The following is a 13,978-nucleotide window of genomic DNA, read 5'->3' as shown; positions in this document are numbered from 1 at the left end:
TTTAGTGTAGGACTGCTTCAAATGAGATTTGCCGTGACGTGGCGAAGCAGCTCAAGAAATTGCAATTTTTTGCCAAAAATCTCAAAATTTTTAAAATAAGTACAGTTTGGAATGTTTAGTGCCGCAGTGCACATTTGGTGCTGGCTTTTTGTTTTTTCTTCATTGAATTGGTCGGTGGTTGACCGCCACCTTGCTATGCACCCCAATTTGGGATGTATTCCATCTGTCTGGATTTTGGCGGTTGGTGACTGTTCACATTAAGTCATCAGGCTTTGTCCACAGGCTATTTACTTCATGCAGCATTTGCTTGGACCTGTCCCGCCCACAGCCATGACTCAGTCATGGGTACGGGATTGAAATAGACCAGGTGAGTGCTGCTAAGAGCAGTTCTACTATTCATATGTGAGGCCGTATGGCACATTTTATAAAAATATTTTAGTGTAGGACTGCTTCAAATGAGATTTGCCGTGACGTGGCGAAGCAGCTCAAGAAATTGCAATTTTTTGCCAAAAATCTCAAAATTTTTAAAATAAGTACAGTTTGGAATGTTTAGTGCCGCAGTGCACATTTGGTGCTGGCTTTTTGTTTTTTCTTCATTGAATTGGTCGGTGGTTGACCTCCACCTTGCTATGCACCCCAATTTGGGATGTATTCCATCTGTCTGGATTTTGGCGGTTGGTGACTGTTCACATTAAGTCATCAGGCTTTGTCCACAGGCTATTTACTTCATGCAGCATTTGCTTGGACCTGTCCCGCCCACAGCCATGACTCAGTCATGGGTACGGGATTGAAATAGACCAGGTGAGTGCTGCTAAGAGCAGTTCTACTATTCATATGTGAGGCCGTATGGCACATTTTATAAAAATATTTTAGTGTAGGACTGCTTCAAATGAGATTTGCCGTGACGTGGCGAAGCAGCTCAAGAAATTGCAATTTTTTGCCAAAAATCTCAAAATTTTTAAAATAAGTACAGTTTGGAATGTTTAGTGCCGCAGTGCACATTTGGTGCTGGCTTTTTGTTTTTTCTTCATTGAATTGGTCGGTGGTTGACCTCCACCTTGCTATGCACCCCAATTTGGGATGTATTCCATTTGTCTGGATTTTGGCGGTTGGTGACTGTTCACATTAAGTCATCAGGCTTTGTCCACAGGCTATTTACTTCATGCAGCATTTGCTTGGACCTGTCCCGCCCACAGCCATGACTCAGTCATGGGTACGGGATTGAAATAGACCAGGTGAGTGCTGCTAAGAGCAGTTCTACTATTCATATGTGAGGCCGTATGGCACATTTTATAAAAATATTTTAGTGTAGGACTGCTTCAAATGAGATTTGCCGTGACGTGGCGAAGCAGCTCAAGAAATTGCAATTTTTTGCCAAAAATCTCAAAATTTTTTAAATAAGTACAGTTTGGAATGTTTAGTGCCGCAGTGCACATTTGGTGCTGGCTTTTTGTTTTTTCTTCATTGAATTGGTCGGTGGTTGACCTCCACCTTGCTATGCACCCCAATTTGGGATGTATTCCATCTGTCTGGATTTTGGCGGTTGGTGACTGTTCACATTAAGTCATCAGGCTTTGTCCACAGGCTATTTACTTCATGCAGCATTTGCTTGGACCTGTCCCGCCCACAGCCATGACTCAGTCATGGGTACGGGATTGAAATAGACCAGGTGAGTGCTGCTAAGAGCAGTTCTACTATTCATATGTGAGGCCGTATGGCACATTTTATAAAAATATTTTAGTGTAGGACTGCTTCAAATGAGATTTGCCGTGACGTGGCGAAGCAGCTCAAGAAATTGCAATTTTTTGCCAAAAATCTCAAAATTTTTAAAATAAGTACAGTTTGGAATGTTTAGTGCCGCAGTGCACATTTGGTGCTGGCTTTTTGTTTTTTCTTCATTGAATTGGTCGGTGGTTGACCGCCACCTTGCTATGCACCCCAATTTGGGATGTATTCCATCTGTCTGGATTTTGGCGGTTGGTGACTGTTCACATTAAGTCATCAGGCTTTGTCCACAGGCTATTTACTTCATGCAGCATTTGCTTGGACCTGTCCCGCCCACAGCCATGACTCAGTCATGGGTACGGGATTGAAATAGACCAGGTGAGTGCTGCTAAGAGCAGTTCTACTATTCATATGTGAGGCCGTATGGCACATTTTATAAAAATATTTTAGTGTAGGACTGCTTCAAATGAGATTTGCCGTGACGTGGCGAAGCAGCTCAAGAAATTGCAATTTTTTGCCAAAAATCTCAAAATTTTTAAAATAAGTACAGTTTGGAATGTTTAGTGCCGCAGTGCACATTTGGTGCTGGCTTTTTGTTTTTTCTTCATTGAATTGGTCGGTGGTTGACCTCCACCTTGCTATGCACCCCAATTTGGGATGTATTCCATCTGTCTGGATTTTGGCGGTTGGTGACTGTTCACATTAAGTCATCAGGCTTTGTCCACAGGCTATTTACTTCATGCAGCATTTGCTTGGACCTGTCCCGCCCACAGCCATGACTCAGTCATGGGTACGGGATTGAAATAGACCAGGTGAGTGCTGCTAAGAGCAGTTCTACTATTCATATGTGAGGCCGTATGGCACATTTTATAAAAATATTTTAGTGTAGGACTGCTTCAAATGAGATTTGCCGTGACGTGGCGAAGCAGCTCAAGAAATTGCAATTTTTTGCCAAAAATCTCAAAATTTTTAAAATAAGTACAGTTTGGAATGTTTAGTGCCGCAGTGCACATTTGGTGCTGGCTTTTTGTTTTTTCTTCATTGAATTGGTCGGTGGTTGACCTCCACCTTGCTATGCACCCCAATTTGGGATGTATTCCATTTGTCTGGATTTTGGCGGTTGGTGACTGTTCACATTAAGTCATCAGGCTTTGTCCACAGGCTATTTACTTCATGCAGCATTTGCTTGGACCTGTCCCGCCCACAGCCATGACTCAGTCATGGGTACGGGATTGAAATAGACCAGGTGAGTGCTGCTAAGAGCAGTTCTACTATTCATATGTGAGGCCGTATGGCACATTTTATAAAAATATTTTAGTGTAGGACTGCTTCAAATGAGATTTGCCGTGACGTGGCGAAGCAGCTCAAGAAATTGCAATTTTTTGCCAAAAATCTCAAAATTTTTTAAATAAGTACAGTTTGGAATGTTTAGTGCCGCAGTGCACATTTGGTGCTGGCTTTTTGTTTTTTCTTCATTGAATTGGTCGGTGGTTGACCTCCACCTTGCTATGCACCCCAATTTGGGATGTATTCCATCTGTCTGGATTTTGGCGGTTGGTGACTGTTCACATTAAGTCATCAGGCTTTGTCCACAGGCTATTTACTTCATGCAGCATTTGCTTGGACCTGTCCCGCCCACAGCCATGACTCAGTCATGGGTACGGGATTGAAATAGACCAGGTGAGTGCTGCTAAGAGCAGTTCTACTATTCATATGTGAGGCCGTATGGCACATTTTATAAAAATATTTTAGTGTAGGACTGCTTCAAATGAGATTTGCCGTGACGTGGCGAAGCAGCTCAAGAAATTGCAATTTTTTGCCAAAAATCTCAAAATTTTTTAAATAAGTACAGTTTGGAATGTTTAGTGCCGCAGTGCACATTTGGTGCTGGCTTTTTGTTTTTTCTTCATTGAATTGGTCGGTGGTTGACCTCCACCTTGCTATGCACCCCAATTTGGGATGTATTCCATCTGTCTGGATTTTGGCGGTTGGTGACTGTTCACATTAAGTCATCAGGCTTTGTCCACAGGCTATTTACTTCATGCAGCATTTGCTTGGACCTGTCCCGCCCACAGCCATGACTCAGTCATGGGTACGGGATTGAAATAGACCAGGTGAGTGCTGCTAAGAGCAGTTCTACTATTCATATGTGAGGCCGTATGGCACATTTTATAAAAATATTTTAGTGTAGGACTGCTTCAAATGAGATTTGCCGTGACGTGGCGAAGCAGCTCAAGAAATTGCAATTTTTTGCCAAAAATCTCAAAATTTTTAAAATAAGTACAGTTTGGAATGTTTAGTGCCGCAGTGCACATTTGGTGCTGGCTTTTTGTTTTTTCTTCATTGAATTGGTCGGTGGTTGACCTCCACCTTGCTATGCACCCCAATTTGGGATGTATTCCATCTGTCTGGATTTTGGCGGTTGGTGACTGTTCACATTAAGTCATCAGGCTTTGTCCACAGGCTATTTACTTCATGCAGCATTTGCTTGGACCTGTCCCGCCCACAGCCATGACTCAGTCATGGGTACGGGATTGAAATAGACCAGGTGAGTGCTGCTAAGAGCAGTTCTACTATTCATATGTGAGGCCGTATGGCACATTTTATAAAAATATTTTAGTGTAGGACTGCTTCAAATGAGATTTGCCGTGACGTGGCGAAGCAGCTCAAGAAATTGCAATTTTTTGCCAAAAATCTCAAAAAATTTTTTAAAATAAGTACAGTTTGGAATGTTTAGTGCCGCAGTGCACATTTGGTGCTGGCTTTTTGTTTTTTCTTTCTAGAGTCCAACTAGTGTAAACTCTGCTTGCCTGGGAGATTCAGGCAGAGTGAGCTGAAACTTGAAGAGAGCAGGAGCTCCAGCCTGTGTGGCTGTGGACACGGACGGAGCTAGGCCTGTGTGGCGGCCCGTGGGATTGTGTGGAACTCTTTGGACTACTGTAAGGACGATTGCTTTGTAATCCGGTCCGAGGATTGTCGGGAAGGGCCCCCGAATCTGTTTTACGTGGACTTATCGTGTGCTGTTCTTGCATTCCTGTTAATAAACCTGTTGGATCGTCCCTCGGCCTCGTCCATCCTTTGCTCTGTTGTACACCCCCGTCACAAACTGGTTGGCAGCGGCGGGATCAGAGCAGAAGAAATGGAGGACAACAGCCAATCGACGTCTGAAACCAGAACCTCAGGATACAGGAACTGGACTGTGGCGAGTCTACAAACAAAGGCCCGTGAATTAGGTGTCGGCTACAAAGGACTCTCTAAGGAGCAACTAATTGAGGCATTGGAACACGCTTGCCTGCAAGATGGCACCGAGGAACAATTTCCACAGCAAGGGGAGCAAAGACGGGAGCCGGAGGTGAATACCCAAAAAAGTCAATGGGTTGTGTGGTACAAGGAAAAGATGGCACTGCTTGGAGATGAGGCCACCATAGAAGATAAGAGGGAGGCCATGCGTGGAGCTGAAGAGAAGGAGCGCAGGATGGAGGAGATGGCATTGCTGGATAAGCAGCTCGCTGTGGAAGCCGCGAGAGGTTCCAGACAGACTGTAACCCCAGCACCCATCATGAGGGAACTTCCCAGAGTGTCCCGCAAAGACTTCAAGCAGTTTAATGAGGCTGCTGGTGACATTGAGGGCTTCTTCCAGGACTTTGAGCATCAGTGTCGATTAATGGAAGTCCCAGAAAGGGAGCGCGTCCGGCATCTGGTTGGGCTCTTAGAGGGTGGAGCTGCTGCAGCCTATAGAGCTATGGACCATCGGTGGAACTGTGAGTATGCGGATATTAAACAGACTATTCTAGAACATTATGCTGTAACGCCAGACACTTACAGGACTCAGTTCCGTACTCTAGCATGTGATGAGGAAGTGTCCTTCAAGATGTATGCCCACAAACTCAAACATCTGTGGCATCGTTGGTTGGAGGCAGAGGAGGCCTTAACCTTGGAGACCGTCCTCCAGGTCCTCCTAAAAGAGCAGTTTTACTTCAAGTGCCCCGCTGAGATCCGGGAATGGGTGCGTGAGAGAAAACCAGCGACAGTGGAGGAAGCTGCAGCTCTAGCTGATGAGGTGCTCACCATCAAGCCTCAGTGGAGGGTTCTGTTGGAGGATGGAGAGACGCCTAACAGCTCCACAACACCGGATGCCCCCAGTTATTCTGTCCCCATTGTTCCCCGTTCCTCTAAGCCACCACATGTTGATACCCGTGTTAATGTGCCTCCAGTTGCTTCTACTGCACTTTCTAGAATACGCCGGGGAGAGGAAGTAACAGAGCGCAGGTGTTATGTTTGTAGGCATCCCGGGCATTTGCAGGCCTCATGCCCAGCCAGGCCATGGAGGAATCATCCTCAAACCCCTACAGCACCTTCAGGTGGGAGCTGGCCTCCAAGTTCCCCTACCCCTTACCCAAGAGGACGCCTTGGATGGAGGGAGACCCAGCTCAGATGCTATCAATGTGGACAGCCAGGGCATCGGCAAGTCTCCTGCCCAGCTGTTCAAATGAGGACTGATCCTGCGCCCAATCGGATTGTTAATTATTTACAGCCCAGCGCCATGGAGGAAGATGTGGCACCGCTATGTGAGGACTGGCCTAGTGACTCAGCCCATGTTGCACCACCAGGAGTTTACGGGGTGCGACCTGCAGTTATGACGACTTCTGCTCATCGAGGTAAGCACTTGCAGGAGGTTGTGCTGGATGGACAGAGACTTGTTGGATTTTGTGACTCGGGTGCTTTCCTCACACTGGCTGATCCCCGAGTGGTTCGGCCTGAGGCAATCCATAGAGGACCTGGGATTGTCATTGAACTGGCTGGTGGACAATGGAGGACTATTCCCACAGCCACTGTGGATCTGAGCTTTGGTTTTGGGGTCAGGCGATGTGTGATTGGGGTGATGGGTGGTCTGCCTGCAGCTGTTCTCCTGGGCAATGATGTGGGAGAGCTACGATGCCAATTCGTGGCTGCATGAAGCCACATGTAAGTAACGCTCTGCCTGTGTGTACTTAACCAGTGACCTGTAGAGGTCCCTAGTACGTACACAAGTTGGGAGGGGGAGGAATTGTGAAGATGTAATTTACCCTCTCACTGTATATGCTGTACAGATTCCTATTTCAAGCTGGGTTCATTGTCTTATTTGAACTACTTCTGTGTACATTTCTATTGTTGTAGGTAATCACCCCCCTAAAATGCAAGGTTATATCCTCTTGAGGCACTTCCATCCCTGGGAGTAGGGGGAGGTGGGCCTAGAGTCCAACTAGTGTAAACTCTGCTTACCTGGGAGATTCAGGCAGAGTGAGCTGAAACTTGAAGAGAGCAGGAGCTCCAGCCTGTGTGGCTGTGGACACGGACGGAGCTAGGCCTGTGTGGCGGCCCGTGGGATTGTGTGGAACTCTTTGGACTACTGTAAGGACGATTGCTTTGTAATCCGGTCCGAGGATTGTCGGGAAGGGCCCCCGAATCTGTTTTACGTGGACTTATCGTGTGCTGTTCTTGCATTCCTGTTAATAAACCTGTTGGATCGTCCCTCGGCCTCGTCCATCCTTTGCTCTGTTGTACACCCCCGTCACAGTCGCCCTCACGCTGGGTTTAGGTCAGGCGGTCGCCCTCACGCTGAGTTTAGCTCAGGCGGTCGCCCTCACGCTGGGTTTAGCTCAGGCGGTCGCCCTCACGCTGGGTTTAGCTCAGGCGGTCGCCCTCACGCTGGGTTTAGGTCAGGCGGTCGCCCTCACGCTGGGTTTAGGTCAGGCGGTCGCCCTCACGCTGGGTTTAGGTCAGGCGGTCGCCCTCACGCTGGGTTTAGGTCAGGCTGTCACCCTCACACTGGGTTTATCTCAGGCGGTCGCCCTCACACTGGGTTTAGGTCAGGCTGTCACCCTCACACTGGGTTTAGCTCAGGCGGTCGCCCTCACACTGGGTTTAGCTCAGGTGGTCGCCCTCACACTGGGTTTAGCTCAGGCGGTCACCCTCACACTGGGTTTAGCTCAGGCGGTCGCCCTCACGCTGGGTTTAGGTCAGGCGGTCGCCCTTACGCTGGGTTTAGCTCAGGCAGTCGCCCTCACGCTGGGTTTAGGTCAGGAGATCTCCCTCACGCTAGGTTTAGGTCAGGAGATCGCCCTCACGCTGGGTTTAACTCAGGCGGTCGCCCTCACGCTGGGTTTACCTCAGGCGGTCGCCCTCACGCTGGGTTTACCTCAGGCGGTCGCTCTCACCACTGGGTTTAGCTCAGGCGGTCGCCCTCACGCTGAGTTTAGCTCAGGCGGTCGCCCTCACGCTGGGTTTACCTCAGGCGGTCGCCCTCACGCTGGGTTTACCTCAGGCGGTCGCCCTCACGCTGGGTTTACCTCAGGCGGTCGCCCTCACGCTGGGTTTACCTCAGGCGGTCGCCCTCACGCTGGGTTTAGGTCAGGAGATCGCCCTCACGCTGGGTTTAGGTCAGGAGATCGCCCTCACACTGGGCTTAGCTCAGGTGGTCGCCCTCACGCTGGGTTTAGGTCAGGAGATCGCCCTCACGCTGGGTTTAGCTCAGGCGGTCGCCCTCACGCTGGGTTTAGGTCAGGCGGTCGCCCTCACGCTGGGTTTAGGTCAGGCGGTCGCCCTCACGCTGGGTTTAGGTCAGGCGGTCGCCCTCACGCTGAGTTTAGCTCAGGCGGTCGCCCTCACGCTGGGTTTAGCTCAGGCGGTCGCCCTCATGCTGGGTTTAGGTCAGGTGGTCGCCCTCACGCTGGGTTTAGGTCAGGCGGTCGCCCTCACGCTGGGTTTAGGTCAGGCGGTCGCCCTCACACTGGGTTTAGCTCAGGCGGTCGCCCTCACGCTGGGTTTAGGTCAGGCTGTCACCCTCACGCTGGGTTTATCTCAGGCGGTCGCCCTCACACTGGGTTTCGGTCAGGCTGTCACCCTCACACTGGGTTTAGCTCAGGCGGTCGCCCTCACACTGGGTTTAGCTCAGGTGGTCGCCCTCACACTGGGTTTAGCTCAGGCGGTCACCCTCACACTGGGTTTAGCTCAGGCGGTCACCCTCACGCTGGGTTTAGCTCAGGCGGTCACCCTCACACTGGGTTTAGCTCAGGCTGTCGCCCTCACACTGGGTTTAGCTCAGGCGGTTGCCCTCACACTGGGTTTAGCTCAGGCGGTCGCCCTCACGCTGGGTTTAGGTCAGGCGGTCGCCCTTACGCTGGGTTTAGCTCAGGCAGTCGCCCTCACGCTGGGTTTAGGTCAGGAGATCTCCCTCACGCTAGGTTTAGGTCAGGAGATCGCCCTCACGCTGGGTTTAGCTCAGGCGGTCGCCCTCACGCTGGGTTTAGCTCAGGCGGTCGCCCTCACGCTGGGTTTACCTCAGGCGGTCGCTCTCACCACTGGGTTTAGCTCAGGCGGTCGCCCTCACGCTGAGTTTAGCTCAGGCGGTCGCCCTCACGCTGGGTTTACCTCAGGCGGTCGCCCTCACGCTGGGTTTACCTCAGGCGGTCGCCCTCACGCTGGGTTTACCTCAGGCGGTCGCCCTCACGCTGGGTTTACCTCAGGCGGTCGCCCTCACGCTGGGTTTAGGTCAGGAGATCGCCCTCACGCTGGGTTTAGGTCAGGAGATCGCCCTCACACTGGGCTTAGCTCAGGTGGTCGCCCTCACGCTGGGTTTAGGTCAGGAGATCGCCCTCACGCTGGGTTTAGCTCAGGCGGTCGCCCTCACGCTGGGTTTAGGTCAGGCGGTCGCCCTCACGCTGGGTTTAGGTCAGGCGGTCGCCCTCACGCTGGGTTTAGGTCAGGCGGTCGCCCTCACGCTGAGTTTAGCTCAGGCGGTCGCCCTCACGCTGGGTTTAGCTCAGGCGGTCGCCCTCATGCTGGGTTTAGGTCAGGTGGTCGCCCTCACGCTGGGTTTAGGTCAGGCGGTCGCCCTCACGCTGGGTTTAGGTCAGGCGGTCGCCCTCACACTGGGTTTAGCTCAGGCGGTCGCCCTCACGCTGGGTTTAGGTCAGGCTGTCACCCTCACGCTGGGTTTATCTCAGGCGGTCGCCCTCACACTGGGTTTAGGTCAGGCTGTCACCCTCACACTGGGTTTAGCTCAGGCGGTCGCCCTCACACTGGGTTTAGCTCAGGTGGTCGCCCTCACACTGGGTTTAGCTCAGGCGGTCACCCTCACACTGGGTTTAGCTCAGGTGGTCACCCTCACGCTGGGTTTAGCTCAGGCGGTCACCCTCACACTGGGTTTAGCTCAGGCTGTCGCCCTCACACTGGGTTTAGCTCAGGCGGTTGCCCTCACACTGGGTTTAGCTCAGGCGGTCGCCCTCACGCTGGGTTTAGGTCAGGCGGTCGCCCTTACGCTGGGTTTAGCTCAGGCAGTCGCCCTCACGCTGGGTTTAGGTCAGGAGATCTCCCTCACGCTAGGTTTAGGTCAGGAGATCGCCCTCACGCTGGGTTTAGCTCAGGCGGTCGCCCTCACGCTGGGTTTAGCTCAGGCGGTCGCCCTCACGCTGGGTTTAGCTCAGGCGGTCGCCCTCACGCTGGGTTTAGCTCAGGCGGTCGCCCTCACGCTGGATTTAGGTCAGGCGGTCGCCCTCACGCTGGGTTTATATTCTGAACCCAGAATCTAAGCCCAGTCGGGCCTTTCAGTAGGGCTGAGGGCTCCTCTGCTCGACCTCTTCACCCCGTTCTACTACATTAACAGCGAGTGTTACACCAGATTATCCTCTTCTACAACATGACGTGCCGATAATCATGGTGACTCATGCAGCAGGAAAGTCTTCTGCAGCCGTGACAGACTGGTCTAGCATGTGCAGTGAAGATGGAAAGGTGGATAACGCAGCGGGCAGTATAGAAAGGTGGACGGGGACGGCGCTGAGTACATTGAATGGTGGATGGGGTTGGCGCAGCGCACATAGAAAGATAGATGGGGCTGGTACGGGGCACATAGAATGGTGGACGGGGCTGGAGCAGGGCACATAGAACCGCAGATGGGGCCGGCAAGTAGATAGGCGGACAGGGCCGGCATATAGAACTTTGGATGGGGCCGGCACATGGCACATAGAAAGGTGGACGGGACCTGCGAGGGGCTCGTAGAAAGATGAACAGGGCTTGCGCGGGGCTCGTAGAAAGATGAACAGGGCTTGCGTGGGGCACGTAGAAAGGTGGACGGGGCCTGTGAGGGGCTCGTAGAAAGGTGCACGGGGCCTGTGCAGGGCACATAGAAAGGTGGACGGTGCCTGCGCTGGGCACGTAGAAAGGTGGACTGGGCCTCCGCGGGGCACGTAGAAAGGTGGACTGGGCCTCCGCGGGGCACGTAGAAAGGTGGACTGGGCCTCCGCGGGGCACGAAGAAAGGTGGACTGGGCCTCCACGGGGCACGTAGAAAGGTGCACTGGGCCTCCGCGGGGCACGTAGAAAGGTGGACTGGGCCTCCGCGGGGCACGTAGAAAGGTGGACTGGGCCTCCGCGGGGCACGTAGAAAGGTGGACTTGGTTTCCGCGGGGCACGTAGAAAGGTGGACTGGGCCTCCGCGGGGCACGTAGAAAGGTGGACGGCACCTGCGCTGGGAACGTAGAAAGGTGGACTGGGTCTCCGCGGGGCACGTAGAAAGGTGGACTGGGCCTCCGCGGGGCACGTAGAAAGGTGGACTGGGCCTCCGCGGGGCACGTAGAAAGGTGGACTGGGTCTCCGCGGGGCACGTAGAAAGGTGGACTGGGCCTCCGTGGGACACGTAGAAAGGGGGACGGCACCTGCGCTGGGAACGTAGAAAGGTGGACAGCGCCTGCGCTGGGAACGTAGAAAGGTGGACGGCGCCTGCGCTGGGAACGTAGAAAGGTGGACGGCGCCTGCGCTGGGAACGTAGAAAGGTGGACGGGGTCTGCGCGGGGCATATAGAAATGTGGATGGGTTGGCGCTGGACGCATAGGTGGATGGGCCAGGCACGGGGCACGTAGAAATGTGGATGGGGACGGCTTCTGGTGCAAAGAAAGACGGATGGGGCCGGCATGGGAAGTATAGAATAGTGGACGGGGCCAGCGTCGGGCACATAGGAGGACGGGGCCAGCGTGGGGCACATAGAAAGGTTGTGGCGAGCAGGGGGGCAAGTAGAAAGGCAGACGGGACCTGGACAAGTTTGGACAGTTTTCTTTTCCATCACAATGAGTTGTTGCAGTCTTGACAGTTACCGTCGCTATAAAGGCCGCTTTACACGCTATGACATCTAAAGCGATGTCGTTGGGGTCACGGAATTTGTGACGCACATCCGGCCGCGTTAGCGATGTCGTTGCATGTGACACCTATGAGCGATTTTGAATCGTCGCAAAATCGGTGACATCACCCCCATTCCCAATTATCGTTGCTGCTGCAGGTACGATGTTGTTTGTCGTTACTGCGGCAGCACACATCACTATGTGTGACACCGCAGAAACGAGGAACCTCTCCTTACCTGCGGCCGCCCGTAATGAGGAAGGAAGGAGGTGGGCGGGATGTTCGGCCGCTCATCTCCGCCCCTCTGCTTCTATTGGGCGGCCGCTTAGTGACGTCGCTGTGACGCCGAACGAACCTCCCCCTTAGAAAGGAGGCGGATCAGTGGACACAGCGAAGACGCTAGGCAGGTAAGTATGTGTGACGGGTCCGCGCCATTTTGTGTGCCACGGGCAGCGATTTGCCTGTGTCGCACAAACGATGGGGCGGGTACACTCACTAGCGATTTCACAAGCGATATCGCTGCGTGTAAAGCGGCCTTAAGTGGTTCACAAAAGTATTGGCCTTTGACGCAGAACTGACTACGGGGTTTTTTTTGGCTGGTACTTGTGGTTCCCACCGGCCCGCTCTCTGTAGCTCGGTCACATGGTCATTGGGCTCGCTGTGGATTTTTTTTTTTAGTTTTCCTGTTTTTGGTTCCCCCCATTACACTGGTGACCTCATCCTGAGAATTTGCCCTCAGCAAAATCCTAACAGCAGAAATCCCCTAAACGCTGCGCCCCAGACAAAGCAGATGCAGGCGGATAATCTCTGATGATGGAGCCTAACAGCGAGATATTACGGTAACGTGATAACCCCAACTTAACCCCCTGGGGTGACAAACTCTGGGTGCACAGCGTGTGTACCCCAGCACAGTGCTGACTGTAGGGCGATATGAAGTTTTACAACGTTGTGTATCTGCGAGTTACTATTTCACCATTTTTGTATTAAACCCCAAGATTTACAGTAATTTCCCATAGAAGGCACACAGATGTGATGCCTCCATTCACCACTAGGCGGCACTAGGGTCACAGTGAATTTCTTTCCGTGGCTGTTTATTGGACATCAGTTATATTGATTATCAGGCTGACACCTACAGAAACGCCCCCAGTATTGACCTAGCTTATGTAATACAGGAGATAATTCTATAAGAGCATCGCTGAGCACGTGTCTGATAACTGAAGGCCCTGCTGAGGCCCCGCTGTATCTATATCCAGCCTGACCGCGCTCATGTGTCCTGTGTGTGTATATATATGAAGAGTAACACTCGCTGGCCATTAATTGACTTGATTCCATTTATGACTTGATGCATTTTTACCAATTTTTCCCTCTGCAGGCCCCATCTCCAATTTTCTGTTGTGCTGGTGTTAGTGGATGGAGACAAGCTGCTGTGATGTCTTCCCTGCACAGCACAAGCAACATGAGGGGTTCCTGCTCTCCCTGTGTAGCACATGTTCAGAAGTAGCATGGAAAGCTTCATACAGCAGCAGTACTGAGCCGTGTAAATGTGAATCCATCTCTAGCATGAGATATACGCATACTAGAAAACAGCAGAATATGTCACTTTACAGCAGTACTGAGCAGTGTAAATGTGAATCCATCTCCGGCATGAGATATACACATACTAGAAAACAGCAGAATATGTCACTTTACAGCAGTACTGAGCAGTGTACATGTGAATCCATCTCCGGCATGAGATATACACATACTAGAAAACAGCAGAATATGTCACTTTACAGCAGTACTGAGCAGTGTAAATGTGAATCCATCTCTAGCATGAGATACACGCATACTAGAAAACAGCAGAATATGTGACTTTACAGCAGTACTGAGCCGTGTACATGTGAATCCATCTCCAGCATGAGATACACACATACTAGAAAACAGCAGAATATGTCACTTTACAGCAGTACTGAGCCGTGTAGCTGTGAATCCAGCTCTGGTGTGAAATACACTCAGAATATGTAACTTTCCAGCAGTACTGAGCAGTATAAGGCTATGTGCGCACCTTACCATTTTTTTTTTACTACAAAGATGCAGCGTTTTTGGCGGCTAAAAACTCACAAAAA

Source organism: Anomaloglossus baeobatrachus, chromosome 11 (genome assembly GCF_048569485.1).
Source record: "Anomaloglossus baeobatrachus isolate aAnoBae1 chromosome 11, aAnoBae1.hap1, whole genome shotgun sequence".
Lineage (NCBI taxonomy): Eukaryota > Metazoa > Chordata > Amphibia > Anura > Aromobatidae > Anomaloglossus > Anomaloglossus baeobatrachus.
This window is presented reverse-complemented; position numbering follows the sequence as displayed.